General features: G+C 45.9%; 1 protein-coding gene across 1 annotated transcript in view; it reads right to left on the bottom strand.

Moving 5' to 3' along the window:
• Nucleotides 1-13,126, bottom strand: part of ptpn5 (protein tyrosine phosphatase non-receptor type 5) — a 127,771-nt gene extending 114,645 nt beyond the window's left edge. Inside the window, exon 1 of the mRNA XM_043706133.2 lies at nucleotides 13,010-13,126. The gene's annotated coding sequence lies outside the window, so the exon portion shown is untranslated. The remainder of the gene's footprint in view (nucleotides 1-13,009) is intronic.
• Nucleotides 13,127-13,409: the final 283 nt, after the last annotated feature.

The following is a 13,409-nucleotide window of genomic DNA, read 5'->3' as shown; positions in this document are numbered from 1 at the left end:
TTCTCAAGGTCTTGCATGTACCATAAATGCCCCCTTTAAAATTGCACCCTGTGATACTGGAATCTACCCAAGAATGTAAAAGGTAGCCCAGGTGTCCATGAAACAAAACTGAACAAGGCTAACCTCGCCACTATCAGACTTCTTCTAAATTATCAACCAATGGAAGGAGTTATTTTGCACTATTCCCTGAGATAATTTGACAGACCAACTAGTATATGTTCACCTCTCATCCCTTTTACTGGGAAGTGAGCATCGCCAGTGTTTACAACCACAGATGTTCATCGCTAATTAAGTTTGAAAAGGTGGTAGCGAGCTGCCATCTTTAACCGTGATCCTTTCACCTTGTGGTGTGGGTACATTCACAGTGCTGTTAGGACTTCCAAGCTTCTAAACAAGCTACAATAAAAGAATTGTTCTAAGTCAGGACAGTACAAGGCTTGGAGGGGAGCTTGGCTTGGTTACAGTTGGGGCATCAACAGTAACAATAACAACCAGGACTGCAGATGAGTTATATAATTTCCGACTGTAGCCAAAGTGGCCAAAAATGGAGCCTTCACAAAAGAGTAACCTACACAACGCAGGTGGTAAAGGATATTCAGCCAGATAAATTACTGTAATTTAAGTTTCAGCAAGTCAGCTGTGAAAGAGAAAAAAATAACTTGTTTTTACATTGTCTCAAAACATTTCATGGCCAAATGTACTCATTGTTGGTTAACAGGGAAATGTTTCAGCCGAACTCAGCACCTTTAAACCTGGAGAAAACAATTCATATTGCTTAAATGGGGAAACTAGCTCCCAGTGGGGGTGTCATTTTAACCGAAATTCAGAAATCGTAATGTCTAATTGACAATAGTTTTGCTTATAAAGAATGATTATACACGGACAAATTAAGAAACATTTATCTCTCAAAAACAGTCTTCAAAATCAGGAACAGAAAGATCGTAGCTCTAAGATTGAGACCCAAATTTCCAATCTGCACATACTGCAGTTGAAGCTCAGTAAGATATTTGGCCTGATAGAAAATTTGTCTCAGTAGCTTTAAGCAATGTAGTAACTAGCAACAATTCCTGTCAGGGAGAATTACACAAATACCATATTAAAAAAATCCGGGAATAATGAACATTATGCTGAAACCTGTCATGTGAATAGCTATTATGAAGCAACTATGAATAAGTTCTGTAATAATGAGTATAGCATAGTAACAGCAATTATGAATATTTCTTATTGCAGTGTTATAGGAATCTTAAATACATCTTGTATGAGTGAGAATTACAAAGAAAGTGTAAATAAAATCTTCCACAATGAACAATCCTGCAATTGTGAAAACTTTATAACATCTACAAGCATGTCTTATCGCTGGCTTGTATGATATGTTGGTTGTTGAGAAGTTCTTTTACTGTATTTCAGAGTTTATGATTGAAATTTGGTGTCCTCTGGGGCAGTACATAACTAAAACTGTGACAGTTGCCCGATTTTACATGGTAATGAGCCTACACCCGATTTCCATCATCAATAAAAACTAGATGCTGGCTAGTTATTACTGTATTTCGTTGAATTGCTGAAGCTCATTTTCTGCATACACATTTCAGTAACTACCTGTCATGGACAAAAAGGAGTTTCTTTTCTCCACTTAGGCCCAAAACAACAAGGTGTTGCTTGATTTACTCCTTTCCTTTTTTTACGGAAAAGGATGTTTCGAAAACCCTGGGGTTTGGAATCCAAATTTTTAAATAAACCCACAACAAAACCTTTAAAATGAAAGCAAAGGTACTGTTTACTGACAAAGCATTCCGAACACAAGGGAATTATTCTGCTACCACATTCACACAGACAAGTACAGAGGCTTATGGACAGGACAGGAGAGTAGACAGGTTAGAAATTACAATGTTTGATAGACTCAAAGGTTTATAAATCAGTTCCAATAACATTTCTGTTAAAGAGCTGGACATAGTGGTTTTCTTTCTTACAGACCAAGTGTCAACTTCTTTGCAGCTGGAAATGTGAAAACTGAGATGGAGGGTGTGAGCAGTCTGCCTGAAGTCCTGCTGACCTTCTGGAGGTCAAATAGCAACTGACTTAAAATGCCAAAATTATGTACATTAGCAATTCAGTAGGCTCAATTTCTGTCATGTAACAGTCAGATGCTGATGGCCCATCTCAATGCTAATTGGAATGTAGCTTCACTTCCCCCATCAGCATTTCCAGTGCAAAATGAAGAGTAACTGTAAAAGCATAAGTGCCCATTTTAACATAATAGGTTTTTATGTTTTCTCTTTGTCCAGAGCTGGCTGGAGGTAGGCAACTCATCTCCATTGCTATGTGTTAGCTTTAGATGGAATGTCGATACAATGCAGGGGTTCAGAAGCTTCTTGAAATATAATTATGTGAGCATCCATTGCTATTTTGTGAATTCAGCAAGGTTGTCCATTTTTAAAAGAAACAGAATTTAAACATGACAGAATAGAGGAGAATATGGTTTTCTTTGGCCACAATATATCACTAAAATAAAAATAATTGCTGCTTCGCAGGAGAAATATAACCCACTTGCGAAACGTGAATACACAGACTACTCAACACTTACCTGACCAAATAGGACAATTTTGGTCTTCAGTGCTGCCAGTTCCCTACTGAAAGAATTGTGTCATGCGCAGTGTCCTGATAAAGGATTAGTACAGAGTTTCTTATTGTTGTCAAAGACATAACACATTGGCATCCAATGCAGCAGGATTTTTCAAGGTTGCTGCAAAGGACCAGATCAGCCAGTCTGCAATCCATTCCCACATCAATAATGCAATGTTTACTTGGTGAGATTTGTTATTTCCCAATCCCAAGTGGATGAGAAGCGGTAATTGAAGATGGCACAGAAGTTTCAGCAGATGGTTATTAAAGTGCTAAGGATTGTTTTCATATGACCATCAGGGCTTTTCACCAGAATCACTTTCATTTCAACAAAAGGAACTTTTCATTGCTGTGCAGTGCAGGTTGATACTGACCATAAGAATGTTCTCCTGCAGGTCAATACATAGCTTCCAGAAAAATGCAACATTATAAATTCTTTGGATGACTGCATTTCTGTCGCTTAAATGATCATTGCAGTTGATGCAATGCATAGTAACAGAGCTGTTTAGTAAATTTAAGATAATCCATTACAAATCTTCCTTCTGCCCCTCTCACCTCTGGCAAGAATTCAGCAGAAAGGTCAGAGATTCTGTGCTATTCAAGGTGCCAGCTAGACCTTCTCCGGTCCCTGAGGGAACATATAAGAGAAGAACAAAAAGCTAAAAAACTGCGGATGCTGTAAATCAGAAACAAAAGCAGAAATTGCTGGAAAAGCTCAGCAGGTCTGGCAGCACCTGTGAAGAGAAATAAGAGTTAACATTTCAGGTCAGATGACACTTCCTCAGAACCATGTATGAAGGAGAAAGTTCTTAGCTTGACACAGAGGCTAGTTATCAATCATTACTCTTCATTCTTTGGATCTGGAAACCAGTGTTGATTTGCAAAATCACTTATGAAAAGACAGCTGTCCAAAACAAACAATAATTCTAAGTAATCTTGCACTGTAATTATAAACAGCTCCTACAGCATTGAAGATAGTATAATATAATGAATTTTCATATCTCTCAAAAGTTGGACAGAAAACTCTTGAAGACATCATAGACTATGAGGACTGCAATGATAAGTTAGGAATGTATGAATGTATGTGCACAAAGTCGAGAATAAGGATGGTGAGTTGCAATCACAAATAGACCTGCTGGAATACGATGCCATGACAATAATGAAATGAGATCTGTTGTTTGCTATTCAAAGAAACGTTACCGTGCTATCTTAGAAGCAAGATGGCAGCGGTGGAGTGGACAGGGCTCAGGCTGCTCAGCCAGGGGCCCGTCAATCATTCTGCTGTTCCGCACTGCCTTTTCTTCTCTTTTTTTCTAAGACTTTGACATTTTTATTCAGATAAGAAAACTAACCGTAGAACAGCTGAGAGCTGGTGCGGAGCAGGCTGAAGGCCTGGAGTGGTGCAGAGTGGCTGGAGGCCTGGAGCAGTGTGGAGTGGGCTGGAGGCCTGGAGCAGTGTGGACTGGGCTGTAGGCATGGAGCAGTGTGGAGTGGGCTGGAGGCCTGGAGCAGTGTGGAGCGGGCTGGCGGCCTGGAGCAGTGTGGAGCGGGCTGGAGGCCTGGAGCAGTGTGGAGTGGGCTGTAGGCATGGAGCAGTGTGGAGTGGGCTGGAGGCCTGGAGCAGTGTGGAGTGGGCTGGCGGCCTGGAGCAGTGTGGAGCAGGCTGGAGGCCTGGAGCAGTGTGGAGTGGGCTGTAGACATGGAGCAGTGTGGAGTGGGCTGGAGGCCTGGAGCAGTGTGGAGTGGGCTGGCGGCCTGGAGCAGTGTGGAGTGGGCTGTAGGCCTGGAGCAGTGTGGAGTGGGCTGGAGGCCTGGAGCAGTGTGGAGTGGGCTGGAGGCCTGGAGCAGTGTGGAGCGGGCTGGAGGCCTGGAGCAGTGTGGAGCAGGCTGGAGGCCTGGAGAAGTGAAGAGTGGGCTGGAGGCCTGGAGCAGTGTGGAGCGGGCTGGAGGCCTGGAGCAGTGTGGAGTGGGCTGGAGGCCTGGAGCAGTGTGGAGCGGGCTGGAGGCCTGGAGCAGTGTGGAGCGGGCTGGAGGCCTGGAGCAGTGTGGAGTGGGCTGGCGGCCTGGAGCAGTGTGGAGCGGGCTGGAGGCCTGGAGTGATGTGGAGTGGGCTGGAGGCCTGGAGAGGTGTGAAGTGGGTTGGAGCCCTGGAGTGATGTGGAGTGGGCTGGAGGCCTGGAGAAGTGAAGAGTGGGCTGGAGGCCTGGAGCAGTGTGGAGTGGGCTGGAGGCCTGGAGAAGTGTGGAGTGGGCTGGAGCCCTGGAGCAGTGTGGAGTGGGCTGGAGCCCTGGAACAGTGTGGAGTGGGCTGGAGGCCTGGAGCAGTGTGGAGCGGGCTGGAGGCCTGGAGCAGTGTGGAGTGGGCTGGAGCCCTGGAGCAGTATGGAGTGGGCTAGAGCCCTGGAGCAGTGTGGAGTGGGCTGGAGCTCTGGAGCAGTGTGGAGTGGGCTGGAGGCCTGGTGTGATGTGGAGTGGGCTGGAGGCCTGGAGAAGTGAGGAGTGGGCTGGAGGCCTGGAGCAGCCCGCTCCACACTGCTCCAGGCCTACAGCCCGCTCCACACTTCTCCAGGCCTCCAGCCCACTCCACATCACACCAGGCCTCCAGCCCACTCCACACTGCTCCAGAGCTCCAGCCCATTCCTTTCTTCTCCAGGGCTCTAGCCCACTCCATACTGCTCCAGGGCTCCAGCCCACTCCACACTGCTCCAGGCCTCCAGCCCGCTCCACACTTCTCCAGGCCTCCAGCCCACTCCACACTGTTCCAGGGCTCCAGCCCACTCCACACTGCTCCAGGGCTCCAGCCCACTCCACACTTCTCCAGGCCTCCAGCCCACTCCACACTGCTCCAGGCCTCCAGCCCACTCTTCACTTCTCCAGGCCTCCAGCCCACTCCACATCACTCCAGGGCTCCAACCCACTTCACACCTCTCCAGGCCTCCAGCCCACTCCACATCACTCCAGGCCTCCAGCCCGCTCCACACTGCTCCAGGCCGCCAGCCCACTCCACACTGCTCCAGGCCTCCAGCCCGCTCCACACTGCTCCAGGCCTCCAGCCCGCTCCACACTGCTCCAGGCCTCCAGCCCACTCCACACTGCTCCAGGCCTCCAGCCCGCTCCACGCTGCTCCAGGCCTCCAGCCCACTCCACGCTGCTCCAGCCTCCAGCCCACTCCACACTGCTCCAGGCCTCCAGCCTGCTCCACACTGCTCCAGGCCTCCAGCCCGCTCCACACTGCTCCAGGCCTCCAGCCCACTCCACACTGCTCCAGGCCTCCAGCCTGCTTCAGGCCTCCAGCACACTCCACGCTGCTCCAGGCCTCCAGCCCGCTCCACACTGCTCCAGGCCTCCAGCCCGTTCCACACTGCTCCAGGGCTCCAGCCTGATCCACACTGCTCCAGGCCTCCAGCCTGCTCCACACCACTCCAGGCCTTCAGCCCACTCCACATTGCTCCAGGCCTCCAGCCCACTCCACACTGCTCCAGCCCACTCCACACTACTCAAGCCACTCCACACTGCTCCATGCCTACAGCCCAGTCCACACTGCTCCAGGCCTCCAGCCCACTCCACACTGCTCCAGGCCTCCAGCCCACTCCACACTGCTCCAGGGCTCCAGCCCACTCCACACTGCTCCAGGCCTACAGTGTGGAGTGGGCTGGAGGCCTGGAGCAGTATGGAGTGTGTTGGAGCCCTGGAGCAGTGTGGAGTGGGCTAGAAGCCTGGAGTGGGCTGGAGGCCTGGAGTGGTGTGGAGTGGGCTAGAGGTCTGGAGAAGTGTGAAGTGGGCTGGAGCCCTGGAGTGATGTGGAGTGGGCTGGAGGCCTGGAGCAGTGTGGAGTGGGCTGAAGGCCTGGAGCAGTGTGGAGTGGGCTGGAAGCCTGGAGCAGTATGGAGTGGGCTAGAGCAGTGTGGAGTGGACTGGAGGCCTGGAGTGGTGTGGAGCAGGCTGGTGGCCTGGAGCAGTGTGGAGTGGGCTGGAGGCCTGGAGCAGTGTGAAGTGGGCTGAAGGCCTGGAGCAGTGTGGAGTGGGCTGGAGGCCTGGAGAAGTGTGGAGTGAGCTGTAGGCCTGGAACAGTGTGGAGTGGGCTGGAGGCCTGGAGCAGTGTGAAGCGGGCTGGAGGCCTGGAGGATCTGGAGTCGTGTGGAGTGGCCTGGAGCAGTGTGGAGTGGGCTAGAGGCATGGAGCAATGTGGAGTGGGCTGCAGGCCTGGAGTGGTGTGGAGTGGGCTGGAGGCCTGAAGCAGTGTGGATCAGGCTGGAGCCCTGGAGCAGTGTGGAGTGGGCTGAAGACCTGGAGCAGTGTAGAATGGGCTTGAGGCCTGGAGCAGTGTGGAGCGGGCTGGAGGCCTGGAGCAGTGTGGAGTGTGCTGGAGGCCTGGATCAGTGTGGAGTGGGCTATAGGCCCGGAGACGTGAGGAGCAGACTGGAGGCCTGGAGCAGTGTGGAGTGAGCTGGGGGCCTGGAGTAGTGTGGAGCAGGCTGGAGGCCTGGAGCAGTGTGGAGTGGGCTGGGGGCCTGGAGTAGTGTGGAGCAGGCTGGTGGCCTGGAGCAGTGTGGAGTGGGCTGTAGGCCTGGAGAAGTGAGGAGCGGGCTGGAGGCCTGGAGCAGCGTGGGATGGGCTGGAGGCCTGGAGAAGTGAGGAGCGGGCTGGAGGCCTGGAGCAGTGTGGAGTGGACTGGAGGCCTGGAGCAGTGTGGAGTGGGCTATAGGCCTAGAGAAGTGAGGAGCGGGCTGGAGGCCTGGAGCAGTGTGGAGTGGGCTGGAGGCCTGGAGAAGTGAGGAGTGGGCTGGTGGCCTGGAGCAGTGTAGAGTGGGCTGGAGGCCTGGAGCAGTGTGGAATAGCTGGAGGCCTGGAGCAGTGTGGAGTGGCTGGAGGCCTGCAGCAGTGTGGAGTGGGCTGAAGGGCTGGAGGCCTGGAGCAGTGCAGAGTGGCTGAGAGCCGGAGTGAAGTGAGCTGTGACATCATGTGGAGTGGGTTCTGGTGCAGCTGTTCTGCAGTTTGCAAGATCACATGTGGAAGCCCCTGTGCTTATCTACTGCCATGTAATGTTTATCTCTAATTTGTTTCTCTGACTGTAATATTTATCCTTTTGGCTCTGTCTTTTTTGTAACATATACTATGAAGCACTGTTAGGTACTGCAACTGTTATGGACCAGGCCAGGCCCCCTCAAAACATTTCCAAATCTTGTTAAAGGAGCAGCATCATCACAGCAACTTATTTTCTTTTTCCTCCTCTTTTTGCAACTAAGAGTTGTTACCAGGTACTTTGTACCTAAAATGGTGCCATGAGAGCTGATATTGTAAACTTTACACTGTACTCCTGTAGTTCTGTATTGAAGTGCACGCGACAATAGCGAATATGCTACTCTATTCTGAACAAAATGTCTGAAAATGCAGAGAAATGGGAAGAAGGATTTGGGGTGGCCATAGTGTATATGGACAACGTTGTATTTGTTAAAAATGGTGTCCTTGAGGAAATAAGGACTCAATTCATTCTCAACTCTAACCAAATCAATTAGATTTGAGAAGTAAGAAAGGCAAGATCACATTACTCGAGTTTTCCTGCAGAACACCATACAGGACTGCTATAGGAATAAGATGATCAAAGTGGTCCATCTGTGGGAAGGTCATTATCATCCATCATAAGGCTTAGTTTAGTAAATGGAAAGATTAAGGAACAATTTATAGCAAAACTTCTAAACTGGAAGAGGGCTGGTTTTTCAAAGGGTTAAGAGGGTCCCGAACAAAATGGAAACAGTGGCTGACAGGAAAAGCGGTAACAGAACAAACAATGGTCCTTACGGGGTAGGTGTGTCAGACATAGGTACAGTACATGCCGACAAAGGTGAAAAAGGCAGAGGAACCAAGCCAATGTTCCTTGGATGATATTGGAAATAGTGATTGTGAAGAAACAAAAAGTGGAATGTATGAAGTGTGCGAGGTGAATTGTGCCAACCAGAACCCGGCCAAATTACTATAAATGGAGTGGAGAAAGTAAAGGGGAAAATAAGACTGGCAAAGAGAATAGAGTGGCAGTCAACATAAAAGGAAACATAAACATTTTCCACTAGTATTAAATAAAAACCAAGTATTACGAGGTGCCATCAAGTCCAATTTTAAACAAAGAACAAATTTTAAACAATATATGCTTCAAGGGCAAGGCTAGAATGTTTAATGGGTACTTGATATCTGTGGAAGAAGAATCTAACAAAACATCAATAGAAACAGAGTTGTACTAAAGGTTTTTTTTTCAGATTGGAGGTTGGTGTTTGGTAATGTTATCCAAAAGGCACTGCTAGGACGTCTGCTGTCTAAGTCCGTATAAATGCATTGAATATTAGAATGCAGAAGGCTATAGATAGGATCATAATGGGTACATATTTAACAAATGACATTTAAAGTAAAGGTGTATGAAGCCTTTTGGCGGAAGAGTGAGGGACAGGCAAGAACATAAATTAAATGATATTGTTTTTAAAAATGAGCAGGAACAGAGGATTTGAGAGTTCATGTGCATTGATTTTTGTAGATGCAAGGTGTTAAGAGAGTAATTGCTGAAAGAAATGGGGTATTTGGCTTCATTCATAAAGATATTGAGTAAAAAGAATGCTAAACTCTTATAAAGCTCTGGTTAGGCCATAACTTGAGTATTGTATCCAAGTTGGATCATAACACCTTAACATGGGATGTGAAGGCTGTTAGAAGAGTGCAGAGGAGATTAACCAGAATGAGGGATTAGCTTTGAGCTGAGGTTAAAGAAGCTGAAGGTTGTTCCCCTTGGAGCAAAGGAGATTGAGTCAAAGTTAGAGGAAATGTTGAAACTGACAAAGGATAAGCAAAGAGAAACTGCCCGGAATTTTCTCGGACTTAAGCTTATGGACAAATGCAGAGATGCAGGAGGGATACAGAGGAAAGCCTTTTTTTGTGCAGTGAATGGTAATGATCAGGAACTCTGCCTATAAAAGTGATAGAAGCGGAGATGATCAGTGATTACAAAAGAAAATTGGATGAGCTCTTGGAGGGAAGTAAGCTTGCAGTTCTACGGAGATAGTGTACCTGAACAAGACTGACCGGACTGATCTATGGAGAGTTAATATGCATTTGATGTAACATTAATATTAATATACACATTTCTGTATCATGGTGATTCTGATTGTAAGTGTTGAACCCAATTGCATTTGGAGATATTTGGAGATATCATGGCCCTGGTGTGTCGCTATGCTCATTAATGGAAAGGCCTCTTCCCAAAGGATTCTGGGCTGCTAGAATTTGTTCTACTTTCCCAAATGTCCATGCTGCCATTTCTACTGACCATATTGATGCTGATTCACAGAATCACAGAATTGTTACAGTGCAGAGGGAGGAGATTCAACCCATAGCATCTGCACCAACTCTCAGAATGAATTTTATGACTTTGTAACATTCTCCTTTTTTTTATCTGTAATCCTGCACATCATTTCTCTTTATACTACATTGTCCTTTGGAATGTCTTGATTGAACTTAGCTCCACTCATTTTTAGGCAATGCATTCTAGACCCTAACCACTTCATCATAATAACGTTCTCTTGTATTCTATTCCCATTTTAATAAAGCCTGGCTTACCATATTTTTTATTAACTGCTCTCTCCATTTATCCTGCCACCACTAGCCACTGATGCACATCCACATCCATGTCCCTCTGCCCTTGCACACCCTTTACAATATTGCCCTTTGTTTTATACTGTCTCTCCACATTCTTTCAACTGAAATGTATCAACTCATACTCCTCCACATTGAGTGACATCTGCCACTCATCTGCCCAAACACTAACTTGTCCATGTCCTTTACACAGTTCACAATGCTTCCAAGTTTTTTATCTTGCATAAACTTTGAAATTGTCGTCTGCACACCAAGATCAAGATCATTAATATATATCAAGAAAAGTAAGTGACCCAATACTGACCCCATGGGGAACTTCACCAGCTCATAAAGTATCCATTGACCACTATTTTCCATTTCCTACCATTCAGCCATTTTTTCCATTCAAGTCACCACTTTCTCTTCTCTTCTCTTCGATCTATGTTTGGCCACAAGCCCTTTTTGCGGCATTATATCAAACATCTTCTGGAAGTCCATGTACATCACATTGACAGCATTACCCTCGTCTACCTTCTGTTAACTCTTCAAAAATCTCCAGCAACTTATTTAGACATGATTTTCCCTTAAGAAAACCTTACTGAACCATATATATCCATAACTGGTAATATGTTCTCTCATTATACCTCTACAGTTCATTTTATGACTTCAGCCAGTTAACCATATCCTGTTTTCCAGTCAAAAGATTGCATTTTCACGCTCGTTCTTCCAATCTTTTTGTAACTTCTGCAGAAGGTCCGTAGGGATCACAAATAAGCAAAATAACTGCTATTTACATCATGTCCTAGAGTCATAGAGATGTACATCACCGAAACAGACACTTCAGTCCAACCCGTCCATGCCGACCAGATATCCCAACCCAATCGAGTCCCACCTGCCAGCACCCAGCCCATATCCCTCCAAATCCTTCCTATTCTTATACCCATCCAGATACCTTTTATATATTGCAATTGTACCATCCTCCACCAATTCCTCTGGCAGCTCATTCCATTTATGTACCACCCTCTGCGTGAAAAAGTTACCCCTTAAGCATCCTTTATATATTTCCCCTCTCACCCTAAACCTATGCTCTCTAGTTCTGGACTCCCCCATGTCTCTATGATTTCCACAAATCTTTGTCTGAGGTAACAATAAACGATCATCTAACCCTTGGCCTGCTCTATTTCTTCTCTGACATCTGCTTTTTTTCCCTCCTTCTTCCTTTTCGTTTATTTCTTCATAATTGTTATCTTTCAATAGCATTCTCCTCACCTAGTGAACGACCACATATAAAATCTAACATGTATGTTTTGTCCTCAAATAGTGCCTGACCTGCTGAGCAATTCCAACATTTTGCTTCAAACATCCAGTACCCTGCAGGTTAATTTTGTAATTTGTTTGTGCTACCATATGCCTGCAGTTTTCACCTATTATCGTTCCCTCCAGAAATGACACTGAAATCATATTTTTTTAAAAAGAGGAATATATCACCTTATACAGTCAGAAACAAAGCATGTACATGTGTTTGCTGATCTGACACTTACTCAACCAGAGGATTTCCACAATTTGAATAAATTCCTATCCAGTTTATTACCCGAACAATGATGTGGTTTGGTACATTCAGCATGTTGAATGATTGCAGACATAAATCTAGTCTCAACCTGAGATTCACCCAGTAGCCTGGAGGGTGACTGGAGGGTGATTGAAGCTTCCTAAACTCTAAAACCTGTCCAATGACAAGTTGCAGCCTGATTCCTTCTTATAGCATAAGTTAATGCTTGATATTGTCATATTTATTCTTACATTTTCTCTATAAGAAATCCTGCAGTGTACATGGCAATATTGTATAGGATCCTGTCACAGTGCTGATTAGTAAAATCTAAGAGAGTTGAGATTACATCCTGGGATATTTCTATACAGCTGTTCAATGACTTACTGTTGATGTTGCATTGTTTCCATTAAAATGGCAAATGAAGGAACTTTACACAGACGCATGATGCCAGCCTAAACTAATAATGGTCAGCATTATTAAAATGATAAATGCACACTCAATTCACATAAGTGCTTTTTAATAAAAGGTTAAAGTCCCTGATTAAATGTGTGCTCATCACCTTATGCAATAACTGGTTCACTACCTTTTTCCAAGTCCAGCAAAGGCAATCAGTAGAGGTAGGATGGTAATCAGAGCCCTTTTGCTGAAGATCCACTGAAAACCACCCTTAAAAGAATGAATGACTCCATGTCATAAACCACAATAAAAAGTGAAAAACTGATCTTTTGTTTGGAAAGCAGACTTTAGATTTCCAGTCACATTTTGAAAAATGTTCAGACAGCCTACTCCAAAATAAAAAAGCAGACAGACCATAGCATATTCAGAAACTGTCATTAAGCCACTGTGCCTGACATTCACCTACTGATAAATAAGATATAAACCCGACCGCCACCAAATCATATCAGTGTTGACTTATTATGACAGCATATTCAGAAATCTCTAACGCAAGAGCATGTCTTCATTATATTCATTTTTGTACCAGACTCAGTAAATATCAAGTCAATATGTCCAATTAAAACAAAAGTCTGAAGGCTTATACAGTGCTGCCAATGTTATACTCCAGAAAGCAATAATACATAACCATAATAAAGGCTTTACATAGGTCTTGGCTCTAAGGGTTAAGCATGCACTGTATGACGGCTTTGAGAAGATATTTCTTGCAGACATCTGCATACTCCACTGCAACTACAGTAACACATTGGAAAAGTACATCAAAGAAATGGATATTTACCATTTGAAGAAATTGGTCAGCCGACCTGCTGTTTACATCGCAAGGTTAATCACAGGCAATGCATGTGAATGAACTCTGTCAATCTGAGGACTGTCTGCCTTCCTTTGAGCACCTGTGGCTTCAAGTGCAGAATATTCTTTTTGGCAAGTGGTGGTCATTGGCATTGGGGGGGGTGGGGGGGGGGGGGGTGGGGGAAGGGGAGGGGAGATGGAGTGCGTCAGAAGTAAACCTTACGCTGCTCTCTGTTATATCTCCTGAACCAGAGAAGACAAAGGATCCTGTTTCTGCTTAGTGAGCTAAGATGCTAATCAAGGTTGGTGGAAGAATGTTCCGGATATCACGATTCATCGACAAGTGTCTCGGAGCAGCTGCTGTCTTCACGCCCACATCCCTGATTAAA

The sequence above is a fragment of the Chiloscyllium plagiosum genome, unplaced genomic scaffold, assembly GCF_037043375.1.
Source record: "Chiloscyllium plagiosum isolate Xiang-an unplaced genomic scaffold, Cpla_swu_hap1 HiC_scaffold_18, whole genome shotgun sequence".
In the NCBI taxonomy this organism is placed as follows: domain Eukaryota; kingdom Metazoa; phylum Chordata; class Chondrichthyes; order Orectolobiformes; family Hemiscylliidae; genus Chiloscyllium; species Chiloscyllium plagiosum.
This window is presented reverse-complemented; position numbering and strand designations above follow the sequence as displayed.